Below are 6,559 nucleotides of genomic sequence, written 5' to 3'. Positions count from 1 at the left end.
GAATCCTGTTGTACCTTTGAATAGGCTGCAGGGGGACGGTGAAGACCAGCAACATCTTTCCGGCCTGCAACCTTCCGTGTGGGACAAGGAGCCGGACGTGTGCCTTTTCGGAAATAGGCTCTGCCGAGGACGAGAGCCATGAGATGTTCCTCCTCTGGGCAAGCCCGGGTCCCAGATCCTGTTGTGCCTGTGAATAGGCTGCAGGGGGACGGTGAAGACCAGCAACATCTTTTAGGGCTGCCACCTTCCGTGTGGGACAAGGAGCCGGACGTGTGCGTTTTCGGGAAGAGGCTCTGCCGAGGAAGAGAGCCATGAGATGTTCCTCCTCTGGGCATGCCCGGGTCCTGAATCCTGTTGTGCCTGTGAATAGGCTGCAGGGGGACGGTGAAGACCAGCAACAGCTTTCAGGGCTGCCACCTTCCTTGTGGGACAAGGAGCCGGACGTGTGCCTTTTCGGAATCGTGCTCTGCCGAGGAAGAGAGCCATGAGATGTTCCTCCTCTGGGCATGCCCGGGTCCTGAATCCTATTGTGCCTGTGAATAGGCTGCAGGGGGATGGTGAACACCAGCAACATCTTTCCGGCCTGCCACCTTCCGTGTGGGACAAGGAGCCGGACGTGTGCCTTTCCGGAATCAGGCTCTGCCGAGGACGAGAGCCATGAGATGGTCCTCCTCTGGGCAAGCCCGGGTCCCAGATCCTGTTGTGCCTGTGAATAGGCTGCAGGGGGACGGTGAAGACCAGCAACATCCTTCAGGGGTGCCAACTTCCGTGTGGGACAAGGAGCCGGACGTGTGCCTTTTCGGAAACAGGCCCTGCCGAGGAAGAGAGACATGAGATGTTCCTCCTCTGGGCAAGCCCGGGTCCCAGATCCTGTTGTGCCTGTGAATAGGCTGCAGGGGGACGGTGAAGAACAGCAACAGCTTTCAGGGCTGCCACCTTCCGTGTGGGAAAAGGAGCCGGACGTGTGCCTTTCCGGAATCAGGCTCTGCCGAGGACGAGAGCCATGAGATGTTCCTCCTCTGGGCAAGCCCGGGTCCCAGATCCTGTTGTACCCGTGAATAAGCTGCAGGGGGACGGTGAAGACCAGCAACAGCTTTCAGGGCTGCCACCTTCCGTGTGGGACAAGGAGCCGGACGTGTGCCTTTTTGGAAACAGGCTCTGCCGAGGACGACAGACTAACCCTGACCCTAACCCTAACCCTAACCCCTAAACCTAACCCTAAGCCCATCCCTAACGACCCTAACCCTAACCCTAACCCTAAGCCCTTAACACTAACCCTAACCCTAAACCCTAACCCGGACCCTATCTCGTAACTCTAACCCTAACCCTAACCCTAACCCTAACACCTAACCCTAACCCTAACCCTGACCCTAACCCTAACCCTAACCCTAACCCCTAACCCTAACCCTAACCCTAACCTGAACCGAACCCTAACCCTAACCATAACCCTAATCCCAACCCTAACCCTAACCTAACCCTAACCCCTAACCCTAAGCCTAACCCCTAACTCTAAACCTTTTCTGATAAGGTGCAGGAAGTGTGCCGTTTCCGAAACAGGTTCTGCTGAGGACGAGAGACATGAGATTTTCCTCCTCTGGGCAATCCGGTATCCCAGATCCTGTTTTGCCTGTGAATAGGCTTCAGGGGGACGGTGAAGACCAGCAACAGCTTTCAGGGCTGCCACCTACCGTGTTGGAAAAGGAGCCGGACGTGTGTCTTTTCGGAAACAGGCCCTGCCGAGGATGAGAGCGATGAGATGTTCCTCCTCTGGGCAAGCCCGCATCGTGAATCCTGTTGTGCCTGTGAATAGGCTGCAGGGGGACGGTGAAGACCAGCAACATCCTTCAGGGGTGCCAACTTCCGTGTGGGACAAGGAGCCGGACGTGTGCCTTTTCGGAAACAGGCCCTGCCGAGGAAGAGAGCCATGAGATGTTCCTCCTCTGGGCAAGCCCGGGTCCCAGATCCTGTTGTGCCTGTGAATAGGCTGCAGGGGGACGGTGAAGACCAGCAACAGCTTTCAGGGCTGCCACCTTCCGTGTGGGACAAGGAGCCGGACGTGTGCCTTTTCGGGAAGAGGCTCTGCCGAGGAAGAGAGCCATGATGTGTTCCTCCTCTGGGCATGCCCGGGTCCTGAATCCTGTTGTGCCTGTGAATAGGCTGCAGGGGGACGTGAAGACCAGCAACATCTTTCAGGGCTGCCACCTTCCGTGTGGGAAAAGGAGCCGGACGTGTGCCTTTTCGGAATCAGGCTCTGCCGAGGACGAGAGCCATGAGATGTTCCTCCTCTGGGCAAGCCCGGGTCCCAGATCCTGTTGTGCCTGTGAATAGGCTGCAGGGGGACGGTGAAGACCAGCAACATCTTTTAGGGCTGCCACCTTCCGTGTGGGACAAGGAGACGGACGTGTGCCTTTTCGGGAAGAGGCTCTGCCGAGGACAAGAGCCATGATATGTTCCTCCTCTGGGCAAGCCCGGGTGCTGAATACTGTTGTGCCTTTGAATAGGCTGCAGGGGGACGGTGAAGACCAGCAACATCTTTCCGGCCTGCCACCTTCCGTGTGGGACAAGGAGCCGGACGTGTGCCTTTTCGGAAATAGGCTCTGCCGAGGACGAGAGCCATGAGATGTTCCTCCTCTGGGCAAGCCCGGGTCCCAGATCCTGTTGTGCCTGTGAATAGGCTGCAGGGGGACGGTGAAGACCAGCAACATCTTTTAGGGCTGCCACCTTCCGTGTGGGACAAGGAGCCGGACGTGTGCGTTTTCGGGAAGAGGCTCTGCCGAGGAAGAGAGCCATGAGATGTTCCTCCTCTGGGCATGCCCGGGTCCTGAATCCTGTTGTGCCTGTGAATAGGCTGCAGGGGGACGGTGAAGACCAGCAACAGCTTTCAGGGCTGCCACCTTCCTTGTGGGACAAGGAGCCGGACGTGTGCCTTTTCGGAATCGTGCTCTGCCGAGGAAGAGAGCCATGAGATGTTCCTCCTCTGGGCATGCCCGGGTCCTGAATCCTATTGTGCCTGTGAATAGGCTGCAGGGGGATGGTGAACACCAGCAACATCTTTCCGGCCTGCCACCTTCCGTGTGGGACAAGGAGCCGGACGTGTGCCTTTCCGGAATCAGGCTCTGCCGAGGACGAGAGCCATGAGATGTTCCTCCTCTGGGCAAGCCCGGGTCCCAGATCCTGTTGTGCCTGTGAATAGGCTGCAGGGGGACGGTGAAGACCAGCAACATCCTTCAGGGGTGCCAACTTCCGTGTGGGACAAGGAGCCGGACGTGTGCCTTTTCGGAAACAGGCCCTGCCGAGGAAGAGAGACATGAGATGTTCCTCCTCTGGGCAAGCCCGGGTCCCAGATCCTGTTGTGCCTGTGAATAGGCTGCAGGGGGACGGTGAAGACCAGCAACAGCTTTCAGGGCTGCCACCTTCCTTGTGGGACAAGGAGCCGGACGTGTGCCTTTTCGGAATCGTGCTCTGCCGAGGAAGAGAGCCATGAGATGTTCCTCCTCTGGGCATGCCCGGGTCCTGAATCCTATTGTGCCTGTGAATAGGCTGCAGGGGGATGGTGAACACCAGCAACATCTTTCCGGCCTGCCACCTTCCGTGTGGGACAAGGAGCCGGACGTGTGCCTTTCCGGAATCAGGCTCTGCCGAGGACGAGAGCCATGAGATGTTCCTCCTCTGGGCAAGCCCGGGTCCCAGATCCTGTTGTGCCTGTGAATAGGCTGCAGGGGGACGGTGAAGACCAGCAACATCCTTCAGGGGTGCCAACTTCCGTGTGGGACAAGGAGCCGGACGTGTGCCTTTTCGGAAACAGGCCCTGCCGAGGAAGAGAGACATGAGATGTTCCTCCTCTGGGCAAGCCCGGGTCCCAGATCCTGTTGTGCCTGTGAATAGGCTGCAGGGGGACGGTGAAGAACAGCAACAGCTTTCAGGGCTGCCACCTTCCGTGTGGGAAAAGGAGCCGGACGTGTGCCTTTCCGGAAACAGGCCCTGCCGAGGATGAGAGCGATGAGATGTTCCTCCTCTGGGCAAGCCCGCATCGTGAATCCTGTTGTGCCTGTGAATAGGCTGCAGGGGGACGGTGAAGACCAGCAACATCCTTCAGGGGTGCCAACTTCCGTGTGGGACAAGGAGCCGGACGTGTGCCTTTTCAGAAACAGGCCCTGCCGAGGAAGAGAGCCATGAGATGTTCCTCCTCTGGGCAAGCCCGGGTCCCAGATCCTGTTGTGCCTGTGAATAGGCTGCAGGGGGACGGTGAAGACCAGCAACAGCTTTCAGGGCTGCCACCTTCCGTGTGGGACAAGGAGCCGGACGTGTGCCTTTTCGGGAAGAGGCTCTGCCGAGGAAGAGAGCCATGATGTGTTCCTCCTCTGGGCATGCCCGGGTCCTGAATCCTGTTGTGCCTGTGAATAGGCTGCAGGGGGACGTGAAGACCAGCAACATCTTTCAGGGCTGCCACCTTCCGTGTGGGAAAAGGAGCCGGACGTGTGCCTTTTCGGAATCAGGCTCTGCCGAGGACGAGAGCCATGAGATGTTCCTCCTCTGGGCAAGCCCGGGTCCCAGATCCTGTTGTGCCTGAGAATAGGCTGCAGGGGGACGGTGAAGACCAGCAACATCTTTTAGGGCTGCCACCTTCCGTGTGGGACAAGGAGACGGACGTGTGCCTTTTCGGGAAGAGGCTCTGCCGAGGACAAGAGCCATGATATGTTCCTCCTCTGGGCATGCCCGGGTCCTGAATCCTGTTGTGCCTGTGAATAGGCTGCAGGGGGACGGTGAAGACCAGCAACAGCTTTCAGGGCTGCCACCTTCCTTGTGGGACAAGGAGCCGGACGTGTGCCTTTTTGGAATCGTGCTCTGCCGAGGAAGAGAGCCATGAGATGTTCCTCCTCTGGGCATGCCCGGGTCCTGAATCCTATTGTGCCTGTGAATAGGCTGCAGGGGGATGGTGAACACCAGCAACATCTTTCCGACCTGCCACCTTCCGTGTGGGACAAGGAGCCGGACGTGTGCCTTTCCGGAATCAGGCTCTGCCGAGGACGAGAGCCATGAGATGTTCCTCCTCTGGGCAAGCCCGGGTCCCAGATCCTGTTGTGCCTGTGAATAGGCTGCAGGGGGACGGTGAAGACCAGCAACATCCTTCAGGGGTGCCAACTTCCGTGTGGGACAAGGAGCCGGACGTGTGCCTTTTCGGAAACAGGCCCTGCCGAGGAAGAGAGACATGAGATGTTCCTCCTCTGGGCAAGCCCGGGTCCCAGATCCTGTTGTGCCTGTGAATAGGCTGCAGGGGGACGGTGAAGAACAGCAACAGCTTTCAGGGCTGCCACCTTCCGTGTGGGAAAAGGAGCCGGACGTGTGCCTTTCCGGAATCAGGCTCTGCCGAGGACGAGAGCCATGAGATGTTCCTCCTCTGGGCAAGCCCGGGTCCAAGATCCTGTTGTACCCGTGAATAAGCTGCAGGGGGACGGTGAAGACCAGCAACAGCTTTCAGGGCTGCCACCTTCCGTGTGGGACAAGGAGCCGGACGTGTGCCTTTTTGGAAACAGGCTCTGCCGAGGACGACAGACTAACCCTGACCCTAACCCTAACCCTAACCCCTAAACCTAACCCTAAGCCCATCCCTAACGACCCTAACCCTAACCCTAACCCTAAGCCCTTAACACTAACCCTAACCCTAAACCCTAACCCTAACCTTAAATCCTAACCCTAACCCTAACCCTAACCCTAATTGCCCTAACCCTAACCCTAACCCTGACCCTAACCCTAACCCTAACCCTAACCCCTAACCCTAACCCTAACCCTAACCTGAACCGAACCCTAACCCTAACCATAACCCTAATCCCAACCCTAACCCTAACCTAACCCTAACCCCTAACCCTAAGCCTAACCCCTAACTCTAAACCTTTTCTGATAAGGTGCAGGAAGTGTGCCGTTTCCGAAACAGGTTCTGCTGAGGACGAGAGACATGAGATTTTCCTCCTCTGGGCAATCCGGTATCCCAGATCCTGTTTTGCCTGTGAATAGGCTGCAGGGGGACGGTGAAGACCAGCAACAGCTTTCAGGGCTGCCACCTACCGTGTTGGAAAAGGAGCCGGACGTGTGTCTTTTCGGAAACAGGCCCTGCCGAGGATGAGAGCGATGAGATGTTCCTCCTCTGGGCAAGCCCGCATCGTGAATCCTGTTGTGCCTGTGAATAGGCTGCAGGGGGACGGTGAAGACCAGCAACATCCTTCAGGGGTGCCAACTTCCGTGTGGGACAAGGAGCCGGACGTGTGCCTTTTCGGAAACAGGCCTAGCCGAGGAAGAGAGACATGAGATGTTCCTCCTCTGGGCAAGCCCGGGTCCCAGATCCTGTTGTGCCTGTGAATAGGCTGCAGGGGGACGGTGAAGAACAGCAACAGCTTTCAGGGCTGCCACCTTCCGTGTGGGAAAAGGAGCCGGACGTGTGCCTTTCCGGAATCAGGCTCTGCCGAGGACGAGAGCCATGAGATGTTCCTCCTCTGGGCAAGCCCGGGTCCCAGATCCTGTTGTACCCGTGAATAAGCTGCAGGGGGACGGTGAAGACCAGCAA

This window comes from Accipiter gentilis, unplaced genomic scaffold (genome assembly GCF_929443795.1).
Source record: "Accipiter gentilis unplaced genomic scaffold, bAccGen1.1, whole genome shotgun sequence".
NCBI lineage: Eukaryota > Metazoa > Chordata > Aves > Accipitriformes > Accipitridae > Astur > Astur gentilis.
This window is presented reverse-complemented; position numbering follows the sequence as displayed.